Source organism: Temnothorax nylanderi, unplaced genomic scaffold (genome assembly GCF_030848795.1).
Source record: "Temnothorax nylanderi isolate EJ_2023f unplaced genomic scaffold, tnyl_v1.0 TNYL_tig0276_pilon, whole genome shotgun sequence".
Lineage (NCBI taxonomy): Eukaryota > Metazoa > Arthropoda > Insecta > Hymenoptera > Formicidae > Temnothorax > Temnothorax nylanderi.
The window spans coordinates 1-12,215 of NW_027249338.1; positions in this window are offsets into that span (position 1 = coordinate 1).

A 12,215-nucleotide genomic window follows, 5' to 3' on the forward strand; every position below is an offset into this window, starting at 1 on the left:
ATATATACAGGGTGATCCGAAACTATCGTTTGTCCTTAAAATGTCGTATTCCTGACTTAATTTTGAGACGATTTTTCCTTTACCAAAACTTTATCCGAAGCTTAGTTTTTGAGTTATTACGAGAAATATTCAGCGAATTACGGAACGAGTACGGAAGGTAGGCAGGGGCGGCGCGACTCACCGTCCGACGCGGGTGATTATGTGGGGTGCTCGCTGCGATCAGTGATCGGTGCTTGCTACACGCGATGGATGTACACACGATACGCGTACACACACACACACACACACACACACACTCACACACACACAATTACTCACTCATTCATTCTTACCTTGCAGAGATTCGATGTCTTCATACTGCTGATGAATATTTGCTTCATGACCGTTGATGTCAATGAGACGTTCCCATGACACGCCGAGTAATTCTCAGTCATCGAACGATTAATCGGTAATAATTAACAGCGATAAACCGGTAGATTTGCTTATTAATCTTATCGGTCAAGTGCGTGAGTAAATCCGTGAACGTGTCGATACGTGATACAATTTGTCAAAGAAAAAACTTCTCGCGTATTAGAAGTTTATTCTTTGACAAATTGTATCACGTATCGACACGTTCACGGATTGACTCACGCACTTGACCGATAAGATTAATAAACAAATCTACCGGTTTATCACTGTTAATTACTACCAATAATCGTTCGATGACTGAGAATTACTCGAAGAAAGAAACACATTACGCACAATCACATCACAGTAAAAGGAAAACTTCTACTTGATTACATCACAGTAATTAAGTAGAAGTTATCCTTTTTTTATTAATTGTCACGTAATCAACACTTTTACGAATTTACTCGCGCACTCGATCATAAACAATTACGGTTAATGCAATTAATTACTACCGATTAATTAATTATTACTTTAAGAAAGATCACTTTAAGAAAAATCACTTTAAGAAAGAAACGCGTTAAATACTTGACTGCACAGCGCACGTTAACACGATGCTCGATGCGGAGCACTTCTCGACGACGACAACAAACAGTCAACAGGTTATGTTGGTACTAGCGCTGCCGAACGTAAACATGTGACATTATGGAGGATTCACACTGCGTTCGATTGCGTCTCCATCACGCGTGATTGGCACGAGACACATGTCTTGTGATTAGCTGAAACCTCCGCGGTACTTACGAAAACGTGTAGTATTACTGCGAACACAAGATGTTCCACGTAGAAATGTGTTGGTCGCTCTGAAAAGAGCGAATTTATCTTTGGTCGCTCTGAGAAGAGCGGATTGGTTTGAAATTGAAAAATTTTATAACAGGTGCTCAAAATGACCACCATCCATTCTAACGCAAGCTCTCATGCGTTTTAATAAATTTCTTTCGACGTTCTCCATCATTTCTTCGTCGATGGCCCAAATAGCATGTCGCAATCTTGTATCTAAATCATCGACATCCTGGGGAAGCGTTTTATAAACTTTTTCCTTACAATATCCCCATAAAAAGAAATCTAAAGGATTGAGATCCGGAGATCTTGCGGGCCAACGTATCGGACCGTACCGACCCATCCAGCGTCCAGGAAAGTGCTCGTTCAAGTAATTGGTAACAATTCTGGCGTTGTGTGGCCCAGCACCGTCTTGTTGAAACACAATCTTGTTTCTCTCCAATAATGGAACTTCTTCTAAGAAATCTGGTAGATTATCTCTTAAAAGTTCCACGTATGTTTGGCCAGTTAAAATATCCGGAAGAACAATCGGACCAAGTATTTGAGTTCCCATTATTCCAGCCCACAGATTTATCTTCCAGCGAGTTTGGAAGCTTCTGGGTCGCGTAACTGCGGGATTTTCATCGCTCCAAAAATGCATATTATGCGAATTAAAATGTCCTTCTCGTGTGAATAATGATTCATCGCTGAATATCACACGAGAAGAGAATCTGGGATCTCGATCTACTTTTCTCAGAAAGTCTTCGCAGAACGTTCTTCTTGCACGATGATCTCCTGCTTCCAAATGTTGCACGCGTGTGTAGTGAAATGCGTGCAACTTTTCTTCTTTGAGTACTCTTTGCACGGTTCCATAGGATAAATTGAGTTCTCGAGCAACCACCCGAATACTCGTTTCAGGATTATGCTCGAAAGCACGTACAACTTGTACCATGTGCCGCAAATTTCTCGCCTCGCGATCTCTCCCAGTTTCGTGCATGTTTGGAAGGACATTGCCAGTCTCGTATAATCTTTGAGCTGCTCGAAGTATGACGGGAGCCGACGGATGTCTTTCTCGATTTGGATACAATTCGGCGTACCGTCTTGCAGCTACGTAATACTGTCCGTGACACTCGCCAAGTGCCATCAGCATGTCGTAATATTCTTCGTTTGTGTATCGTACTGCCATATCGTCCTCTTAACGCTTCTAATAATCGAGGGATTATTGATTCCAGTGTCGATCGCTCTATCCTATTTATACGATCTTCGCGGGGGTCGATATCCCCTCCCCGCGACCCGCGACGAATAGCGAGTTTCGCGGGTCGCGCGATGCGCGTCGCGTGGGCGTCGCGTGGACCCACGCGACTCGCGAAACTCGCTATTCGTCGCGGGTCGCGGGGAGGGGATATCGACCCCCGCGAAGATCGTATAAATAGGATAGAGCGATCGACACTGGAATCAATAATCCCTCGATTATTAGAAGCGTTAAGAGGACGATATGGCAGTACGATACACAAACGAAGAATATTACGACATGCTGATGGCACTTGGCGAGTGTCACGGACAGTATTACGTAGCTGCAAGACGGTACGCCGAATTGTATCCAAATCGAGAAAGACATCCGTCGGCTCCCGTCATACTTCGAGCAGCTCAAAGATTATACGAGACTGGCAATGTCCTTCCAAACATGCACGAAACTGGGAGAGATCGCGAGGCGAGAAATTTGCGGCACATGGTACAAGTTGTACGTGCTTTCGAGCATAATCCTGAAACGAGTATTCGGGTGGTTGCTCGAGAACTCAATTTATCCTATGGAACCGTGCAAAGAGTACTCAAAGAAGAAAAGTTGCACGCATTTCACTACACACGCGTGCAACATTTGGAAGCAGGAGATCATCGTGCAAGAAGAACGTTCTGCGAAGACTTTCTGAGAAAAGTAGATCGAGATCCCAGATTCTCTTCTCGTGTGATATTCAGCGATGAATCATTATTCACACGAGAAGGACATTTTAATTCGCATAATATGCATTTTTGGAGCGATGAAAATCCCGCAGTTACGCGACCCAGAAGCTTCCAAACTCGCTGGAAGATAAATCTGTGGGCTGGAATAATGGGAACTCAAATACTTGGTCCGATTGTTCTTCCGGATATTTTAACTGGCCAAACATACGTGGAACTTTTAAGAGATAATCTACCAGATTTCTTAGAAGAAGTTCCATTATTGGAGAGAAACAAGATTGTGTTTCAACAAGACGGTGCTGGGCCACACAACGCCAGAATTGTTACCAATTACTTGAACGAGCACTTTCCTGGACGCTGGATGGGTCGGTACGGTCCGATACGTTGGCCCGCAAGATCTCCGGATCTCAATCCTTTAGATTTCTTTTTATGGGGATATTGTAAGGAAAAAGTTTATAAAACGCTTCCCCAGGATGTCGATGATTTAGATACAAGATTGCGACATGCTATTTGGGCCATCGACGAAGAAATGATGGAGAACGTCGAAAGAAATTTATTAAAACGCATGAGAGCTTGCGTTAGAATGGATGGTGGTCATTTTGAGCACCTGTTATAAAATTTTTTCAATTTCAAACCAATCCGCTCTTCTCAGAGCGACCAAAGATAAATTCGCTCTTTTCAGAGCGACCAACACATTTCTACGTGGAACATCTTGTGTTCGCAGTAATACTACACGTTTTCGTAAGTACCGCGGAGGTTTCAGCTAATCACAAGACATGTGTCTCGTGCCAATCACGCGTGATGGAGACGCAATCGAACGCAGTGTGAATCCTCCATAATGTCACATGTTTACGTTCGGCAGCGCTAGTACCAACATAACCTGTTGACTGTTTGTTGTCGTCGTCGAGAAGTGCTCCGCATCGAGCATCGTGTTAACGTGCGCTGTGCAGTCAAGTATTTAACGCGTTTCTTTCTTAAAGTGATTTTTCTTAAAGTGATCTTTCTTAAAGTAATAATTAATTAATCGGTAGTAATTAATTGCATTAACCGTAATTGTTTATGATCGAGTGCGCGAGTAAATTCGTAAAAGTGTTGATTACGTGACAATTAATAAAAAAGGATAACTTCTACTTAATTACTGTGATGTAATCAAGTAGAAGTTTTCCTTTTACTGTGATGTGATTGTGCGTAATGTGTTTCTTTCTTCGAGTAATTCTCAGTCATCGAACGATTATTTGGTAGTAATTAACAGTGATAAACCGGTAGATTTGTTTATTAATCTTATCGGTCAAGTGCGTGAGTCAATCCGTGAACGTGTCGATACGTGATACAATTTGTCAAAGAATAAACTTCTAATACGCGAGAAGTTTTTTCTTTGACAAATTGTATCACGTATCGACACGTTCACGGATTTACTCACGCACTTGACCGATAAGATTAATAAGCAAATCTACCGGTTTATCGCTGTTAATTATTACCGATTAATCGTTCGATGACTGAGAATTACTCGGCGTGTCATGGGAACGTCTCATTGACATCAACGGTCATGAAGCAAATATTCATCAGCAGTATGAAGACATCGAATCTCTGCAAGGTAAGAATGAATGAGTGAGTAATTGTGTGTGTGTGAGTGTGTGTGTGTGTGTGTGTGTGTGTGTGTACGCGTATCGTGTGTACATCCATCGCGTGTAGCAAGCACCGATCACTGATCGCAGCGAGCACCCCACATAATCACCCGCGTCGGACGGTGAGTCGCGCCGCCCCTGCCTACCTTCCGTACTCGTTCCGTAATTCGCTGAATATTTCTCGTAATAACTCAAAAACTAAGCTTCGGATAAAGTTTTGGTAAAGGAAAAATCGTCTCAAAATTAAGTCAGGAATACGACATTTTAAGGACAAACGATAGTTTCGGATCACCCTGTATATATATATATATATATATATATATGGGACGATCCACGTCACTTTTACCCCCCATCTGTCCAAAATTGGTATGGACGGATTTAATTACCAAGGGCGGAAAAAGTTTGTCTTGAAAAGAGCTTTCGAAAGGCGTGTGGCATATATGCGCAATTCAACATGGCGTCATAGTTATGGCTGCTTAAAGGGATAAATTCAAAATTTCAGATCCAACATGGGCAGATAAAACGGTGAAAAGTAACTAAATTCATGTGAAACTCAGTATTTGGGAAATTTTGGGGTCGCTGATTACGAATCTGAACGTAAAATTGTGAAATTCAAAATGGCGGATCCAATATTGCGGATGCAAATATGAGAAACGGACGAAAATTCCAGTAAATGATCTGAAAACTCTTACTGGAAGGTTTTTTGGGTCGCTGATCACGAATTTGTAGCTAATTTGTTAAAAAACAACAGACAAACCGTGTTAATTGAAATTCTACTCTTAGCGTTACCCAAATTACTTTTAGTCCATCCAGCATTTCCTCAAGCTCTTTTTCATAACACTTCTTGTTATTAAGGCTCCTGGTCCCTAAGCCGAGAATTCTGCATTGACGGTGGCGACGTACCGTCGCGGCAGAAATAAGAACTCTCTCCAATGGAGAATTCTGTCTTTTGTGACATGTTGACAACCTATTTTGCGTTGCGTTATATTTCTTTATTATTCGCTCTGTACTTGTGCTATAACGTTTAACGTATTCGTGAAACTCGTGAAATATAACGTATGGTAAGATTTGCAAGAAATACATATGCGGAAGGAACGTTCTCCACTCCTTTCGATAGTCGTCAAATGGCTTGTTTTCCAGGGGAACTCACGAAAATAAAGCACCCCGAAGCGTGAAAGGCCAGGGGAACTCACGAAAATAAAGCACCCCGAAGCGTGAGAGGCAAGGGAAACTCACGAAAATAAAGCACTCCAAAGGAGATGAATTTCTACCACGTCCACGCCGTCATCTCTGGGTAACTTTTTATTTTGATATATAAAAGTTAGCAAGTTAACATTTTCCGGTGATAAGCAACTTCTCTTACACGTAACAATGTTGCCAGCTGTCGAAAATGTCCTCTCTGATGCAGCTGATGTAGCTGGTATGCTTAAGTATTTCCTAGCTAGTTTGAAAATTACTGGAAACTTATCACAATGAGTTCTCCACCATAGCAATGAATCCAAATTGTGTCCAATTTGTGATTCAGATACATACAAATCAAACTGAGATTGTGCATTGTTAATGGAATTTGACTGGAATAAAAAATCTAATGCCGTTTCTTTGGTTATTTCGTTAGAATCAACATCCATAGGTTCATCATCGTGAATTAAACTTTTGACGTGCTCGATAATATCCCGCCTCATTATTTCAACATCTAAAGATTTATACCTAGGATCTAGAAAACTAGAAATTTGCGCAGCTGAAATGGGTTTCGGTCCTTCATCAGCATCAATAACAAAATCGACTTCAAGTTCAAACCTTGATTTCAGTGACGAACAGGCTGTGATTTTGAATTGTCTTACGTTTTGACTATCACTTGCAAAATAAGCATATGCTTCGTTATAATACTATTAATAATGGGCCTTACGCTAGACAATGTTGGTATCTCTTCGCTGCAAAATATTGTGGTGGCTATTTGAAATGGTTTTAAAATTGTGACCAATGTGAAATTATATTAAAAACCGTATGAGACGGATAACCGTACCCGTAAAAACCGCAAAACCGGTTTTAAACCGTCGTAACCGTTGTTAACCGATTAATCGGTTAACCGTTTAACCGTAAAATTTGAGAGCCCTATTAAGAATATTAAATGCGTCAAACTCTTTTTCTCCGAATTGAAACGTCGTGTTTGCTTTCGTCAGATCATGAAGGGGTTTGGCAATAGACGCAAAGTGTTCTATAAATTTTCTGAAATAGGAACAAAGTCCAATAAAACTACGAACGTCCCGTATACTTGTAGGAATCGGAAACTTCTCGACGGCCTCAATACCCCTCCGCGTTGGCTTTACACCCCGTTCCGAAATCATATACCCCAGGTATTCTATTTCAGTCTGAAGAAAATAGCATTTGTCGATTCGTAACTCCAACAGGTTTTCTGAAAAAATCTTAAATACTTTTCTCAGGATCTCTAAGTGCTGTTCAATAGTCTCAGTCGCTATTAACATATCGTCCATGTAGATTGCTATACATAAGCAATAACACTGACTAAGTACTGATGAAATTCTATATATAAAGCGCTGGAACTTCGGTGGTCCCGTTTTTAACCCAAAAGGCATTCTTACCCATTCGAACTGACCTAATGGAGTAACAAATGACGTGTATTTAATTGATTCTTCCTCAACCGGAATATGGTGGAAGCCGTATTTCAGATCCAGTACTGTAAAGTATTTCTTATTCCTCGCGATTACTAATTGATCCTCGATGAGAGGAAGAGGGAAATTATCTCGCGCTAAAACTTTATTAAGGAATCTGTAATCCACACACATACACAATTGTCCGTTTTTTTCTGTACTAAAACTATAGGCGATGTGAATTCAGAGTCACTATGTCGTATATACCCTTTCTCTAATAACTCATTTAGAATCACCCTAAGTTTTTCTATTCTATCATAAGAAAGTCTGCGCGGAGTACAATAAAACGGCTGCGGATTATTCGATCGTAATTTCAACTTATCTTTTATTTTTGGCTCAGAAGGCCTCGGATATTCTACGTATAATTCCCAAAAAATTTGTTTTAGCTCCACTTTCGTTTCGTAAGGTATTTCAGGGTTTATCTGTAACTCATCAACCGAATCATCTAAGACTTCGATGGCATTAATATTATTTTCTCGCCAAGCATTTCCGTCCATCGGCAACGTTAATTTAATACCGAATTTATGCAGTACATCTCTACCTAACAAAGCTGGTGTCACTGACGTATCTTCTGGCGCAACATAAATTCTAATATTCTCTTTAGCAATATCATCAATAGAAACCGTCATATAAACTTGACCTAAAAACTCTAATGGCACCTTTTTACACCCGCAGTATTCGCGATTTGATGCATCTAATGGAAGAAGTCCTTGTTTATCTATAAACCGTTCCTTAACAAAACTAATTGGGCTACCTGTATCGAGAAGCGTATCCAAGCACAATACTCGCCGTAAACTAGAGTCTTTTATCTCATATGTCACAATCTTTCTATGCTCGACATTGGTTTCTTCCTCCGGGTTTTCGTACACGTTGGCGACCGGTGACTTCTCCTTCGCTTCCTTCGATTTCTTACTCGGACAATTCTTCGCCAAGTGCTTCGTATTGCCACAATTGTAGCAAGATCCAGGTTCTCTCTTCGGTTTTGGACAGTCTTTCGAAATGTGCCCTAATTTGTTACAATTGTAACATTTCATAAATCGTTCACTGATCTCTTCTTTCCCGGCTGTCTTCTGTACCTTGACTTCAGATTTCGTCTTTTCTACCGACTTGTCTGCACTTGATTTCTCCCCTTGTGGCAAGTCCTTTTTAACACGATGCGAAAGGGATATTTTGCGGAACCCGTTCAGGAAATCTTTCACTGATTCAAAGTTTTGCATGCGCGCCTGATTCCGTAACGTTTGATCAGGTATTCCTTCCGTTAAGTAGTCCAGTAAGTCATCTTCTTCAATTGGCACTAAATTACCCAAAATAAGTTTTTCGTGATAGTAATTATTGAACGATTCATTCGGCTGCCACACTCTCGATTCGAACTTCTTAAGACGATCCACTTTACTTGGTCTTTGGTCGAATCCGTCTTTCATCGCCGAAAGCAATGCATCCAACGTCATCTCTGTATACTCCGATTTTGAGCGAAACCATCGATCCGCTTTTCCCTTAAGTTTGGAGCTGATAATTATCTTCATAATAGCGTCGTCGACCGAAAAAAGCCTCTTAACCAATCGGACTTGCTTCTCCCAATCTTCAAAATAGCGATTTGTTCCATCGAATTCGCCAAGCAAATCTCCTATACCTTTGACATCCGCACGCAGTTGTGGCGGCGCTGGTGCCTCCGCTTGCTGTACGTCACTCATTCGCCTCGCCATCATTGCCTCTGGTTGCTGGAGATATCCTCGATTCTCTGGATTTGCTGCGATTGCCAACTCGAGCTCTCGTCGAGCTAACTCCGTTTCCAGTTGTGCTACGTCTCGTTCTCGTCTCATAACTCCCAACTCTTGACGTAACAATTCCGCTCTGTCACGTTCCAGTTGAAGTTGAGCATCTCTTCGTTCTTCTTCTTCACCCGTAAGGTCATCCACGCTCATCCAATTCCCGTCAGGATCCGCTTCCATCAACCGTTTTATTAAGTCAGCCTTCACTCCTGCAGTCTACAGGTTACGTTCTCTCAGTTTTTCTTTAAGTTGAGACGTCATAAACCGACTCGCTGCCTCCATCGTATTTGGCAAATACCGTTTCTATTTTCCGTAAATTACTTCGTAACCACCGTAATTGTCAATCGCGTACTCATAAAGATCGAACACCGTCAACGTAACCTAAAGTATCAGCTGTCACAACAACTGTCTCACACCGCAGAGTTACCGATCTCTCACTCCTCTGGCCAAGGTGCTTCCGATATTACCGACCCGTGACTTATCACCGGAAAAGCTCTGCAGATATGTCGCGCTGCACGAAAGTTCTCGAACGACGTCTTCGTTCTCGCACACACGCACTCAAAATGGCGGACAATAACCGCCAATGGCTTTCGACACGAAGAGCCCCTTCAGTCACTTCCCCGTCTCGTAACTTAATGTCTTTCGTCCACAGGATCGACAGACCCCGCTTAATCATAAATTCGGCCCACTTCGACACGATGCTAGCACACAGCCCATAAATGCATCTGCCGATCATACTATCACACAGTGCTCGAACGACGTCTTCGTTCTCGCACACACGCACTGCCGTTACACGTAATTCGTTCCTCTCGCGTAATTCCCGTGCAATCTCTCGTGAATCCCACTTCTTATTTGTAGGATATAGGCGTTAGGATGGCAGGATTCCTGGGCGGAAGAGAATACACACGAGTACTTTTGAGGAATATATTTCTGAATTCGCAAAACGTGATTCACACGTCCTATTACGTCTCTCGTCGGTAGAGAACTGACTCGAGGGCAGCGGCGGCTCCCTCTTCAACGCATCCGGCCTTAATGTAGCGCGGCAATCCAAAATTTTTGAAATAAGATATATATTCTACAATAAGTGTTACCCAATTAACTCCTCCCCAGCTGCCTCCGTTCAAAGTAACAAAGAGGTTAAATCTCAATTATTCCACACGAATATTGAGAGTCGGCGTCCATAAGACAATGACACACGGTATTTTTTGTGAATTGGCTCAATAAGAACCGACTTTTCAGAATACACAATAAGTGTTACCCAATTAACTCCTCCCTAGCTGCCTCCGTTCAAAGTAATAAGGAGGTTAAATCTCAATTATTCCACACGAATATTGAGAGTCGGCGTCCATACGACAATGACACAGGGTATATTTTGTGAATTGGCTCAATAAGAACCGACGTTTCACAATGCACACAATAAGTGTTACGCCATTAACTCCTCTCTAGCTGTCTCCGGTTTAAGGTATATAATAAAAGTGCTTATTCCATACGAGTAACGCACTCATAATAAAGGAATACAAAAGTGTTTATTCCTTATAAGTAATGCACTCCTAATAAAGGAGGGGTCACGGAACGAAAAGTTCAACACAAACTCTGCAAGCGTCAAAATTTTTCCATACGAAAAACAATTATGATAACGTCTCGAGATTGGTATGTATTTTTTCTTTGCTTTCAGAGCGAAATGATTCCAATAAGGAAAATAAGCATGAGGAAGTGCAGGTCCTGGTGAATTCTGTCACTGAGGCCACTGAAGTCAGTGGGGCTCAAACGGTAACCTCAAAAAATGAGGAAAAAACAGAAGTGACAAATAACTGTCACCAATGATGAAATCCTACAAATGTTGGGAAAAGATCTCAACGCTGCACCCAAACAATTTTGTAAAGTTTCATACTGAAAAACAGAATCGATGGAAAACCTTACTTAAATAATATCCACATAGGGTAATGTTATATGCTAATCCTCGAAAGATTAACCTAGGGATTGTTGCAGCATTAACAAAAATATCCAAGAAAAGAGATGAACACTTCATGGAAACGCAATAATGCGTCGGATCAACTACTATCGCTCTTGGAGGAGCAGTATCGCTATTATTACAGGACTCGGAAGGAGTTGACCAAATCAAATATCTGGGTGATTCAGGAAAGCTGTTGTCTGATCTCTTCATCAACAGTCAACAGCCAAAAAATCGTTTATCACACCGAGCAATTAAAATAATAGATCTGCGAAGGCTTAAAAGCTCAGGATAAATCAGGTAAAAAACCTTTATACCGATCGCAAATTCAGGGAAACTAGAACAGCCCGTTTGTCAATTTAGGCAGATGGACACGCTTCACAAGAAGCAACCATTTCGCTTCAAGCCAAGGACACAGTATCAATCTTCGAGTCGAGACAACAGCCAATTATATATATATATAAGCGGGATATCATACAGCGGGAGAAGCGACCGACTCAGTGCGTGGATTGACGAATAATTGACACTTCTGACTTCAATATGACTAACTGTCCGATTGCTTTGGTGAGACCGGATTAATGCAAATTGTGGCGTCGTAATGAGTTGATTCGTTGTACTCTTAGAATAATGCGAGATATATATGCGTTTTTGTAATTTTTATTGTTCTGAGGAAGGCCAAGTAAGGCGCAAAACGTTAACGAATTTGTATACTATATTGAATGTATTAAATAATTTTCTTTAACACCTGATAATTGCTCGAAATTGGCCGTTTGAATTTATTTATATATATATATATTTAAAAAAAATAGATATGGTAGGATTGGCAGGCAGGCTTTGCCATTCGCTGACAAATGAAGAAAAATAATCCAGATAATTATATATTAAAGCCTATTAGCGAATATGAGTTTCCGAATATGAGTTTCCGAATAGCGAATATAAATTTAGTAAAATCTCTCGTCAATATCACTCTTCTGAACAGAGGAGTATCTCCAAACGAGAATAAAAAAGTTCAATCCATTTATTCTTTCTTTTGGTGCCAAAACCT